Genomic DNA, 13,979 nt, shown 5'->3' on the forward strand with positions numbered 1-13,979 from the left:
AGGTCAGGCCGTGGTCAAATCTAGTAGGTGAGGAATTAATGAGAACAAGGGGTGTGGAGATGTTCTGTGTGACCAAAACTAATGTTCTGAATATTTTAAGAATACAGGGTGTATTTTAGGGGCGAGACAAAACCTACCTAAAAGCATGTATGTGTATACTAGCCTATGTGTGCGCGGCCGTATGTTGGCGAGGAGCGCTAGATAATGAGCACTGCTGAGAAAACCTGTCAGGCGGCTGAAAAAATTCTGTGTTCGTGTGTTCGTCTAGGCCTGCTTGTCTAAAAATTAACATCGTCAAAGAATCATAAGGGTATATATATTTCCAGCGTTTGCTTCCAAAAAAAACCGACCATTGATAAACAGTTTAACCATGGGCTCTTAAGGAGCGTCCTCGTTCGAATTGCTTTGCTGCGCCTCTGTTTTGTTTTGTTCTGTCAACGTAATTCCTGCTTTTTCCTGAAGAGAAAGCTGCAATATGGTATCCTTATTTAATCAGAATTTGGAAAATTGTGGCCTTTGAAACATGTGTAGAATGTAATAAAAGGAATTCTGTACAATCTTCGTTCAACTCCATTTCTTCCATTCACTAATTATATTAAACTTCAATTATCCGCACCAAATGGTCTTATCTCCAACCGTGTTTTTTTCTGCTGTGATTTTTGCTACCCAGGTATCGGTTAAACTTTTGAATAATCTGTAACAAGAAAATTCATCTTTCCATTTCAACAAACTATATATATATATATATATATATATCTGTGCCGGTGGCACATGACCTGCTGTGCTTGAGGAAACCTATTGAGTCAAGTACATCAACATCAAAATAAATATCAAATGGAAATTGTAGTTGTGATACCTGTGCCGGTGGCACGTAAAAAGCACCATCCGAATGTGGCCGATGCCAGCGCTGCCTTGACTGGCTTCTATGCTGGTGGCACGTAAAAAGCACTCACCACAATCACGGAGTGGCTGGCGTTAGGAAGGGCATCCAGCTGTAGAAACACTGCCAGATCAGACTGGAGCCTGGTGCAGCCTCCTGGTTTCCCAGACCCCGGTTGAACCATCCAACTCGTGCTAGCACGGAAAACGGACGTTAAACAATGATGATGATATATATATATATAAATATAAATATTTTATGTCTATCTGCCCATCTCTCTCTCTCTCTCTCTCTCTACCTTTCTAATATATATGATTTTAAAAATGTCTAGTCATATTTATTTACATTTTTTTAACCAAGGTAAATGCCAACCATTATTTGGATGATAAGAAGTTTTCTAGTGCACATGACAACTTACAAGATAAATTAAAACTTACACTGGTGGAAGTTCTCATTTCAACTGTTCCTGAGACATTTATCCTGCACATTAATACTACACACTTTGAAATCTCCCTTCCCAATATTTTCCTGACATTTAATCATGTAGGCACCATCTATGATGAGTTAAAGATATAAATGTGAATCGATAATCAAGGTAAGTTGATCTCTACACACATTCACAACTTTAGTTTGTAGTACATTCACATATCTCCAGAAACATTCTACTGCAAATAATCAGGGCATAGAAAACTGAAAACCTCTCTCACTTCTCTGTAATATTATCATCATTATCTTCATCATCGTCATTTTATGACTGTGTTCCATGTCACCATGGGTTGGATGGATCTTCACAGCCTCAGTCTCCCTACTCCATGGAAGCTACAACTCCCAATGACTGTTGTTCATACTAATTTCTACAGGCTGGGTGCCCTTCCTAACACCAACCACTATGGAGTGTATTTTCTTATGGCACCAACACAAGAGAGGTTGAATAGTCTTCAGTAAGACAAGAGTAGAGGGACCTCATAACCCAACACTTTCTCTACTCGTTTACCAATCACTTTATAAAGTGAACAGTAGTGAGAGTGGGGTAGGAGCTTGTATACAACACAGTAAATGTAAATTTGGAAAGGGAATAACGATAGCAGAAAGCTGTCTTAAACTAAAACGTTCATATTATGGTGTAATTCAGTAGAAAAGTAAGTTGGCTTACTTCCCTTCGCCTATTTTATTAGGAGTTACCTCCCCTTAATTTTTATTTACTCTTTTTGTACACCCATAAAATGAACAAGTACCTTCAATATCTACTAAATACAGTTCTATATTTCAGAGATGAGGAATTATGAACATTATTTACTTGTGACGGATATTTGTCCTCATCTTGTTTGTTGTTAACACGTTTCGGTACTTGTCTATTGTCGTGGTCCCGGTTTCTCACACGCGAATTCGCGCGCGCGCCAGACGTAGGTGCTCGTTACTCGAGATCCTACGAGGTGACTTGCGCATGCGCAGTGCAGAATTCGCGCATGCGCGTTACCCCCCCCCCAAAAAAAAGGTGTTGGATTTCACTAAAAATATATGTGAGTGTGTGTGTGTGTGTGTGTATATATATAACATTTTCAATTTTACACAAAAAAATTACATAGTCGCTTTCCTCGCGGATTTACAGATAAATGAATTAATTACTATTTTACAGAATAAAATTAATGAATTAATTATATAAATTAAATAATTCTTGAAAATTAATTAATATTAATAATATTTTTTGAACAAAGTAAATAATTTATAAAACTTGGTTAATAATTTTTTTTACACAAACGCGAACGTATATAATTTGTGAAACTTTTTTTTTTTTTACAGACGTATATAATTTGGTAAACTTAATGAATTAATTTCTTCTCATCATCATCATCGTTTAACGTCCGTTCTCCATGCCAGCATGGGTTGGACGGTTCGACCGGGGATCTGGGAAGCCAGAAGCTGCACCAGACTCCAGTCTTATCTGGCAATGTTTCTACAGCTGGATGCCCTTCCTAACGCCAACCACTCCGAGAGTGTAGTGGGTGCTTTTTACATGCCACCCGCACAGGTGCCAGGAGAGGCTGGCAACGGCCACGGTCGGATTGGTGCCAGTCGAGGCGGCTCTGGCATCGGCCACGATTCGGATAGTGCTTTTTACGTACCACCAGTCCAGGGGTCCTGGCATTTGCCGGGTGTCACACTTGCCCCAACATGTCTTCGCAAGCAAAGGGGGTTGGCGTGGGTGCCTGTCGTGGGATGAGGTTCGATATCAACTTCGCTTGCCTCAACAGTCTTTGTGTATAAATGTATAAATTTTTCGCACTAAATTCTTTCCGTAGAATTTATCAAAAAACGCGCAAAATTATTCCGTAGAATTTATCAAATTAAAAAACGCAAAATTAATATATTTTTTGAAATTGCAAATTATTTAGAATATAAAACAAATGAAGTTAAATTTTAAAAATAAATGTCATATACTTATACTCTGTAAGGTGCTGTGTTCACACTTCAATTTACTATTTTCTAGAAATGTTGCTTTTCTAATTGAAACAATTTTTCTCAATCTCCATTTAAAAGTCCATAATGCCTCTTGAGACATATCAAAATGAACAACTTTGAATTACGCGGTGGTGGTGGTGGTGGTGTGAGGTTCTAATTTTTTTTTCTGATCTCTCTTTGCCCCCTCTTTATCTCAGTTGTTCATTCCGCTAATATTTAGAAAAATTTTCGCGCCCAATTTTTGTTGTCGCGGGAAAAGATGAACGATTTAAAATGTATATATATTCTGATGACAAAATATATTATCTTTCAAAAACATCCCAAATTTATAGACTATATCGTGTAGGTTTAAGAAATATATATATATATATATATATATGAGAATGAAACATCTTTCAGCTGTCTCCCCACCACACCTCCATCTAGGGGGGCAAAGAGAGATCAGAAAAAAAATTAGAACCTCACACCACCACCACCACCACCACCGCCGCCGCGTAATTCAAAGTTGTTCATTTTGATATGGCTCAAGAGACATGGTGGACTTTTAAATGGAGATTGAGAAAAATTGTTTCAATTAGAAAAGCAACATTTCTAGAAAATAGTAAATTGAAGTGTGAACACAGCACCTTACAGAGTATAAGTATATGACATTTATTTTTAAAATTTAACTTCATTTGTTTTATATTCTAAATAATTTGCAATTTCAAAAAATATATTAATTTTGCGTTTTTTAATTTGATAAATTCTACGGAATAATTTTGCGCGTTTTTTGATAAATTCTACGGAAAGAATTTAGTGCGAAAAATTTATACATTTATACACAAAGACCTGTTGAGGCAAGCGAAGTTGATATCGAACCTCATCCCACGACAGGCACCCATGCCAACCCCCTTTGCTTGCGAAGACATGTTGGGGCAAGTGTGACACCCGGCAAATGCCAGGACCCCTGGACTGGTGGTACGTAAAAAGCACTATCCGAATCGTGGCCGATGCCAGAGCCGCCTCGACTGGCACCAATCCGACCGTGGCCGTTGCCAGCCTCGCCTGGCACCTGTGCGGGTGGCATGTAAAAAGCACCCACTACACTCTCGGAGTGGTTGGCGTTAGGAAGGGCATCCAGCTGTAGAAACATTGCCAGATAAGACTGGAGTCTGGTGCAGCCTTCTGGCTTCCCAGATCCCCGGTCGAACCGTCCAACACATGCTGGCATGGAGAACGGACGTTAAACGATGATGATGAGAAGAAATTAATTCATTAAGTTTACCAAATTATATACGTCTGAAAAAAAAAAAAGTTTCACAAATTATATACGTTTGCGTTTGTGTAAAAAAAATTATTAACCAAGTTTTATAAATTATTTACTTTGTTCAAAAAATATTATTAATATTAATTAATTTTCAAGAATTATTTAATTTATATAATTAATTCATTAATTTTATTCTGTAAAATAGTAATTAATTCATTTATCTGTAAATCCGCGAGGAAAGCGACTATGTAATTTTTTTGTGTAAAATTGAAAATGTTATATATACACACAGACACACACACACACATATTTTTAGTGAAATCCAACACCTTTTTTTTTTTGGGGGGGGGGGGGGGGGTAACGCGCATGCGCGAATTCTGCACTGCGCATGCGCAAGTCACCTCGTAGGATCTCGAGTATCGAGTACCTACGTCTGGCGCGCGCGCGCGAATTCGCGTGTGAGAAACCGGGACCACGACAATAGACAAGTACCCACGTTTCGGCTGATATACTCTCCAGCCTATTATTATTATCACTATTATTATTATTTTTCCTTCTTTCTTCAAATTTTCCTCTGTTTCTCGCTGAGTGTTTTCCGTACACCTAGGGCAGGGAAGCTCATTGTATGCATTCCCAGATTGCACACGCAAATTCACAGGTAAAACATGTATTTAAAAAATTAATAAATAAATAAATTCATGAATGGATGTTGTTTTCACAGTGATAATGCTCTTCTCAGTACATGAGCCGTTCCAGTTAACACGATTTTTTGCACTTCCTGTAGGGATGGTAAGCCTGGTATCATTTTCAAATAGGTTTCAGTGCCTTTTTTTATCATTCCTAGAGATCCTACAATCACTGGTACTGTAGTTGCCTTGAGATGCCACATTTTTTCAATTTCTATTAGCAAGTCTTTATATTTACTGATCTTGTCAAATTCTTTCACCGCTATATTATGATCACAAGGAATACTCATGTCAATTAATAAACACATCCTTTTTGTCTGATCTTTTATAATAATATCCGGTTTATTAGCTTTTATAGTTTTGTCGGTATGTAAGGGGAAGTCCCATAGAATCGACACATTTTCTTCCTCAGTCACAGCTTCAGGATGGTGTTTATACCATTTGTCAGCGGTTTTGATTTTATAATGCTGACATATTGGCATGTCTTGCTTTATATTCTACAGGTGCTAAGACTCTACACCCTGAGATTAGGTGGTCTATAGTTTCAATCTCATCATTATAGAATCGACATTTTGGGTCAGCTCCTTTTTTATCACATTGGCTTGGTAGTTCTGGGTTAATAAGCATTGGTCTTGAGCAACTAATATGAAACCTTCACTCTCCGCTTTTAGCCCTGAGTTTCATAACCATTGGTGCATGTGTTCTTTTAGTCCTGAGCTTCGTAACCATTGCTGCGTGTGTATTATTATTATTATTATTATTCTCAATTCATTAGTTATTGTTGTCTCTCTCATGTCCTGCGTTAAATATATATATATAATCCTATGGATCGCCCCAGCCTCAATTCATTAGTTATTGTTGTCTCTCTCATGTCCTGTGTTAAATATATATATAATCCAATGGATCGCCCCAGCCTCAATTCATTAGTTATTGTTGTCTCTCTCATGTCCTCTGTTAAATATATATATAATCCTATGGATTGCCCCCCTAATTTTATCGATCAGCCTCACGTCTCGTTAAATATAGAATAAATATTTATAATTTTATAGCTCCTTATTTTATATAAGTTTTTCCTTCCCCGCTCACACATGGCTGCTAGTTTTCGCGGGTGCTAGTTTTCCTCTTCACATTGTCTTTCTATCTCTTTCGATCGCCTCACTGGCCCTCCACCACCACCCCATATGCATTTTACGCTAGCTCTGGAAATAAACGGTCTCACTTCTTGATTCAAATTCTTACTGTCAACTTCGGTCGAAAAATGAATTCCAGCTAAGCAATTTTTTAAACTTAATTCAGCCCGTATTCTACCAGAAATATTTCTATGCAATTGTTTGATCTTTAGTTCCCCATGTTTTTATCTCTATTTATGTTATGACTTTTTCACTTTTACTCTGTTTATTTCAGCCTCAATTCATTAGTTATTGTTGTCTCTCTCATGTCCTGTGTTAAATATATATTTAATCCTATGGATCGCCACCCTAATTTTATCGATCAGCCTCACGTCTCGTTAAATATAGAATAAATATTTATAATTTTATAGCTCCTTATTTTATATAAGTTTTTCCTTCCCCGCTCACACATGGCTGCTAGTTTTCGCGGGGTCGCCCCCTCCACCCCCTCACCCCCTCCACCGTTACAGGAAGTCCTAAATTTTCTCATCCTTGTTGTCTCCCATGTACACTTCAAAGTCTTACGCCACCCACACCTCCTTCCATAAAAGGTAGTAGTCATTCATTGCAAGATATGTTAGTGTAGCGTACGCGGTTTGAACTTGAGTTTTATTGTTTGTCTATGAATCCTGCCAAACGCGAGTTTTCTTTTCAGGTTCATGATGCTACTCGGGCCAATACCTCCCACTCCCTCAGGGTTGGCACCCTCAACGTTGGCACACTGAAAGGCAGATCTGGCGAGATCGTTGAATTGCTTGAACGTAGGTGTGTCGATATATGCTGTATTCAAGAAGTGAGGTGGAGAGGAGGTTCTGCTAGGTTCCTCACAGGTAAAGGACAGAGGTACAAGATTTTCTGGGCTGGGAATACTGAAGGGGTCGGGGGTGTGGGTATACTTATCGCCGAAAAATGGGTAGATAAGGTAATCAAGGTAGTCAGAGTATGTGACAGAATACTGAAGATTAGATTAGTGCTCCATCATAGTTTAGCAACTATTATATCAGCCTATGCCCCTCAGCCAGGGCTACCCGATGGACAGAAAGACCGTTTCTATGACACCCTACTGCAGACCACCTCATTGACGAACGACAGGGATCTTCTCTTTGTGGCTGGTGACTTCAATGAGCATATTGGACGATATGCTGGGGGCTTCCATGGCGTACATGGAGGCTACAGTTATGGTTTCCGCAACGAGGAGGGAACCAGGCTGCTGGAGTTCTGTGATGCAAATAGTCTTATGGTTTGCAACACTAACTTCAGGAAACCGACAAGCCACCTGGTCACCTACCGATCGAGCTGGCATACTAGCCAAATCGACTACATCCTTGCCAGAAAAATGGAAAGATGGCTGCTTATAAATGTCAAAACCTTACCAGGCGAAGAATGTACCCCACAAGTAGTTAGTGGGGTAGACTGGTAGTTAGTGACTTTAGGATCAGGACTAAGGGGATGACTAGAAGACGACCAACATGGAGAAGAAGGGTCTGGAAGCTTAAAGACCCTGCAAATGGACAGAGATTTAGAGACATGTTACTTGAAGCCTTCAACAAAATAGAAGGGAGTATAGCTACACATAGGGTAGAAGATAACTGGACGCTTCTAAGGGACAACCTGCTGAAAGCCACTGACCAGATCTGTGGCTGGTGCAAAGTCCCCTCAAGACCCAAAATAACGTGGTGGTGGAACAATATTGTTGACAGGGCTATTAGACAAAAGAAACAGGCTTGGAAGGACTGGAAGAACGGTGGTAGCAGGGAAGTTTATCAGACTGCCAGAAGGGAAGCTAGGATGCAGGTGTATTTAGCCAGAGGGGAAGCAGATAAGAAAAAATTAGCCAATGTTCTGCGCCGTGAGGATGAAAGACTTGAGGTATTTCGTATTGCAAGACAGTGTGTGAGAGAGAATCGTGACGTGGTAGGAGAGAAATGTGTTCGCAAGGGTGACAGCTCACTTGCGCTAAATGAGGATGCAAAGAGAGAGGTTTGGAGACACCACTATGAATGGTTGCTGAATGAGGAAAATGAATGGGATAAAGAGAGTCTGCCGAATGTTGACCCAACAGAGGGACCAGCAATCCGAGTTGACAGTTCCTTAGTAGTTAAGGCAATTACAAGCATGAAAACAGGGAAAGCCCCTGGTCCATCAGGAATCACTGCAGAGATGCTCAAAATATCTGATAGTGTCGGCTATAGCCTAGTCACCCGTAGAGTTAACCAGGTGATACACGAAGGAGTCATACCCAATGACTGGAGTAGCAGCATAATAGTCAACTGCTACAAAGGTAAAGGTGACACTCTAGATACAAATAACTACAGGGGTATCAAGCTGCTGGATCAGGTAATGAAGGTCACGGAGAGGGTTATAGCCCAACTAATTAGAGAGAGAGTTAGCTTAGATGAGATGCAGTTTGGTTTCGTGCCAGGGGAAAGTACTACTGATGCTATATTCCTGGTAAGACAGCTGCAGGAGAAATACCTAGCCAAAGACAAGCCCCAGTACCTGGCTTTTGTTGATGTGGAGAAAGCCTTCGACAGGGTCCCCCGATCCCTTATCTGGTGGTCAATGAGGAAACTAGGGATAGATGAATGGTTAGTGAGAGCTGTGCGAACCATGTACAGAGACGCTGCTAGTAAGGTGAGGGTTGGCAACGAGTACAGTGAAGAATTCAGGGTAGAGGTTGGGGTCCACCAAGGCTCAGTCCTCAGTCCCCTCCTATTTATCATAGTCCTCCAGGCAATAACGGAGGAATTCAAGACAGGATGCCCCTGGGAGCTCCTCTATGCTGATGACCTTGCTCTAATTGCTGAGTCTCTATCAGAACTAGAGGAGAAGTTTCAGGTATGGAAGCAAGGTTCAGAATCGAAGGGCCTTAGAATCAACCTAGCCAAAACCAAAGTCCTAATAAGTAGGAAGGTAGACCAATCACAAACGCCTTCAGGTAGATGGCCCTGCTCGATCTGTAGAAAAGGCGTAGGTAGAAACTCTATAAGATGCACCAAATGTAAGCTATGGACACATAAGAGATGTAGTAATGTCAAAGGAAGACTAACTAGGAAAATAGTTTTTATCTGTAGCAGATGCTCAGGAGCAATAAACTCTGAAAATATGCAGAGACCAACTTCTACCACGTTCCAGGGAGAAAAACTAGAATTAGTTGATAGCTTCCGCTACCTAGGTGACCAAGTCAGTAGCAGGTGTGCTGAAAGTGTAACTGCTAGAGTAAGAATAGCCTGGGCAAAGTTTAGGGAGCTCTTACCCCTGCTGGCGACAAAAGGTCTCTCGCTCAAAGTAAAAGGCAGACTGTATGATGCATGTGTACGTACAGCCATGCTACATGGTAGTGAAACTTGGGCTGTGACTGCTGAGGATTTGCGTAAGCTCGCAAGAAATGAAGCTAGTATGCTCCGATGGATGTGTAACGTCAGTGTTCATAATCGACAGAGTGTAAGTACCTTGAGAGAAAAGTTGAACCTAAGAAGCATCAGTTGTTGTGTGCAAGAGAGACGTTTGCGCTGGTATGGTCATGTGATGAGAATGGCTGAAGATAGTTGTGTGCGAAAGTGCCACACCCTGGCAGTTGAGGGGACCTGTGGAAGAGGTAGACCCAGGAAAACCTGGGTCGAGGTGGTGAAGCACGACCTTCGAACTTTAGGTCTCACCAAGGAAATGACCAGAGACCGAGACCTTTGGAAGTATGCTGTGCATGAGAAAACCCGGCAAGACCAGTGAGAACAGTCAAAATCAAAATCAAGCCAAATCAATTCATATATCAGAAAGTAGAACCAAATTGAGGTTGATCAACATCAGTGGGAATTGCAGCTGTGGTTAAGCGAATCATCCGATCGTGGTCGTTGCCGGCGCCGCCCCGTCTAGCCTCCGTGTCGGTGGCATGTAAAAGCACCATCCGTTCGTGTCCGTTGCCAGCCTCGCCTGGCCCCCGTGCCAGTGACACGTAAAAGCACCATCCGTTCGTGGCCGTTTGCCAGCTCTGTCTGGCACCTGTGCGGGTGGCACGTAAAAAGCACTCACTACACTCACGGAGTGGTTGGCGTTAGGAAGGGCATCCAGCCGTAGAAACACTGCCAGATCTGACTGGGCCTGATGAAGCCTTCCAGTTTCACAGACCCCAGTTGAACCATCCAACCCATGCTAGCATGGAAAACGGACGCTAAATGATGATGATGATGATGATATATATATATATACATACATATATATTTACTATATATATATATATATATATATATATATATTGGAAGGTTTGGAGATGATGTACAGGTATTTTATATTAGAAGAAATGAGGTACTCAGAAAATCGGAAGGTTTTATATTTACAGATATTTATTTGTATATTACGTGTTTTTATACATCATATAACTTAGATCATGTATTAGCGCTTTCTCCCATTCTAGTGGGGTTTTCAAATCAAACTAAGTTCCTGTGTGAAAAGTTTTGACCATTTTATAGTGGTATTGAGTTTGTAGTGGTGGGGAGGAATGTAAGACAGTACAAGAGGGTGATGGATGAGGAGAAAGTGAGAGAGAGAGAGAGTATGTGTGTGTGTGCTTTTGTATTTGGAACCAGTGCTAAAGAAAAAGAGGGGAAGGGAGAAGGAAGAAGAACTAAAGATTTTTTTTGCTCTGCTGGACAGCATGCTTACTCCAAGTGGGGTCTAAGATTTTGGGGAAAAAGAATTTCAGTTTTGACCATTTCATAGTGTTATTGAGTGTGTGGTGGCGGGGAGGTAGACCATAAATTATATCACTTTTTATCATTGTGAGAGAGTGTGTGTGTTTAATGAGGGATGGTCAAATGGTTTTTTGAGTTTAGAGAAGAAGAATTCTTGGAACTTTTCCTTTTGAACGGCACATGTCAACACAATTTCTAGTTAACTAAACACTTTAAAACTTTGTATACTGGTAGAATGTGTCAAAATAAAACATTTTTTTCTCTTGGCTTTCTTGAGAAAATTGTAATTTGTTTGTTTAACATAGTTTAATTTTTCGAATTTTAACCAATGAATCACCTCTAGTGAGCTAAAATCATTTGCTGCATCTAAAACTGAGACAACATCCTGTCACTAACCCTAACCCTCACCCCCTCACCCTCACCCTAACTCTAACCTTTTTTTTTCTTAATTGTTACGTGTGTAAAAAAAAAATGAAAGGCAATGGAAAATAATTTAAACAATTAACAAAATAATTCTATAATTTTATATACACGCTTTCTGTACGTATATAGAAAAATATTTCATAACTAAGTTCTCCCCCAAATTGAATGGCTGAAAATATCTCTATAATAAGCTGTACCAGATGAAGGACCAAATTTGCTAAGTAAACTGTATTAAATATATACACACACACAGTTTTCTACACATATGTTTTGGTTTTTGAAAATACAACATTGAACAAATATTTGAATGAAACCATTTCACTTTAATTTGTGGAACCAGTTGCTCCTGTATGATAAAACTTACTATTTATTTAATCAGTGAGATATTAGACTAAATCAATTGAAGATCAGACAACAGACTCAGTAGTTGTCAGTTTGTATTCTGTCATTTGTAACTTCAACACAAGAGAGTCTCTTTTTCAAGTATGGACTTTATGAAATTTTACTCATCATACATTGAAGGACAAACCGTTCAATTTACAATTTAGTATAGTGAAGCATTTAGTATATATATATATATATATATATTAATAAATGCCAAAACCTTCCCAGGCGAAGAATGTACCCCGCAACATAGTCTGGTAGTTAGTGACTTCAGGATCAGGACTAAGAGGACAACCAGAAGACGACCAACATGGAGAAGAAGGATCCGGAAGCTTAAAGATCCTGCGAATGGACAGAGATTTAGGGACATGTTACTTGAAGCCTTTGACGAAGTAGAAGGGGATAGAGTATCACATGGGGTAGAAGGCAACTGGACGTTTCTAAGGGACAACCTGCTGAGAGCCACTGGCCAGATCTGTGGCTGGTGCTAAGTCCCCTCTCGTCCCAAGGTAACGTGGTGGTGGAACAATGTTGTAGACAGGGCTATTAGAGAAAAGAGACAGGCTTGGAAGGACTGGAAGAATGGTGGTAGCAGGGAATTGTATCAGACTGCCAAAAGGGAAGCTAGGAGACAGGTCTATCAAGCCAGAGGGGAAGCAGATAAGAAAAAATTTGCCAATGTTCTGCGCCGTGAGGACCAAAGACTTGAAGTATTTTGTGTTGCAAGACAGTGTGTGAGAGAGAATCGTGATGTGGTAGGAGAGAAATGTGTTCGCATGGAAGATGGTTCACTTGCGCTAAATGAGGATGCAAAGAGAGAGGTTTAATTATTCATTTTGAATTGATAAAAGGTGGGTTTTTTTCTAGTATTTTATATATATAATATATATATATATATATATATACACTACCGTCAGAAATTAATTAGCACCCTTGATTTGCTCTTCACTCAAGGTATTTGCTGTCACCTAGTGGCCATATCTCGAACTATTGCTTTGTTGCGAGTTCACTGTTGCGCAGAACGATGACGTAACTTTGTTTGCAGAGCGGTTTGAGAGTCTACAGCCTAATGATGTTGACATAGCAGTGCAACAACAACTAGGAGTGCGGATGCAGACAAATCTTCCTTTGTTTAATAGATATAGGTAGCGCCTCGCAAGGACCGAAATCACACCGTACTAAGTTTTCTCATCGTGTAAGACGTTTTGAACAGCTCGTAGGTTAATTGATTTGTGTATTTGCAAGATTTTTTTTCCTCACAAATTCTCCTACACTCTGCTTGGTGACATCACTTCCGGTTCACAAAACTTTCTGTTATACATCAATTAAGGTGAGAAATTCTGCTTTCTTTCTTTCTTGTTTAATGAATAGTAACTCATAGCAGTTTTGTTATAGCATAACATTATTCAAATGAATAGTTTTAATGAAAATAACTGGTTTTTATCGTTCATTCCTAGATGGGCCCAAGACCTCGCATGACCTTGGAGAGACGGTACGAGGCTCTCTCGTGGCGTGGGAAGCTGTTGGAGGTTGCAATAGCCAGAAAACTTGGCGTAGCCAGGCGCACAATTCAGTGCTTATTTAAGAAATACGAGGAAACCGGATCAGCAGCTGACAAAAAGGGTAGGGGACGGAGGAGGCTGACGACCCAGCGGGAAGACCGGATGCTGATCCGAAAGTCACTGTACAACCGAAGGGCAACGAGCCGGCAACTGGCGGAGGAGATGCAAAAGATGACAGGGAAGCAGTTGTCTACAACCACCGTCAAGACCAGATTACTGGAAGCTGGTCTAAAATCCTGTAGGGCCGCCCGTAAGCTCTGGACAAGACATGGACCGTGCAGCAGTGGCGGACAGTGATGTTCACTGACGAGTCGCGATTCAGTCTCGTCAGTGACAAGCCTGTCCATGTGCGATGCCGCAGGGGTGAGCGCTTCAACAAAGACTGCATTGCTTCCACCATGAAGCATGGTGGGGTGGTCTGATGGTGTGAGGGGCGTTCAGCTACAGTGGTGTTGGGCGGCTCTATGCCGTCGAAGGCAAC

The 13,979-nt window shown here is 40.5% G+C and overlaps 1 protein-coding gene across 5 annotated transcripts in view; it reads left to right on the forward strand.

The window, feature by feature from the left end:
- LOC115232565 (diacylglycerol kinase epsilon) overlaps nt 1-13,979 on the forward strand; it is a 119,534-nt gene that overhangs the window by 18,796 nt on the left and 86,759 nt on the right. For 2 of the 5 annotated variants that reach the window (XM_036500216.1, XM_029802520.2), the window contains exon 2: nt 1,241-1,475. The exons of 1 other annotated variant lie outside the window; for it this stretch is intronic. The gene's annotated coding sequence lies outside the window, so the exon portion shown is untranslated. Of the gene's footprint in view, nt 1-1,240; nt 1,476-5,341; nt 5,376-13,216; nt 13,267-13,979 lie in introns of those variants that run through there. 2 more of the 5 variants (XM_036500228.1, XM_029802524.2) reach the window with 2 other exon arrangements.

The sequence above is a fragment of the Octopus sinensis genome, linkage group LG2 (genome assembly GCF_006345805.1).
Source record: "Octopus sinensis linkage group LG2, ASM634580v1, whole genome shotgun sequence".
In the NCBI taxonomy this organism is placed as follows: Eukaryota; Metazoa; Mollusca; class Cephalopoda; order Octopoda; family Octopodidae; genus Octopus; species Octopus sinensis.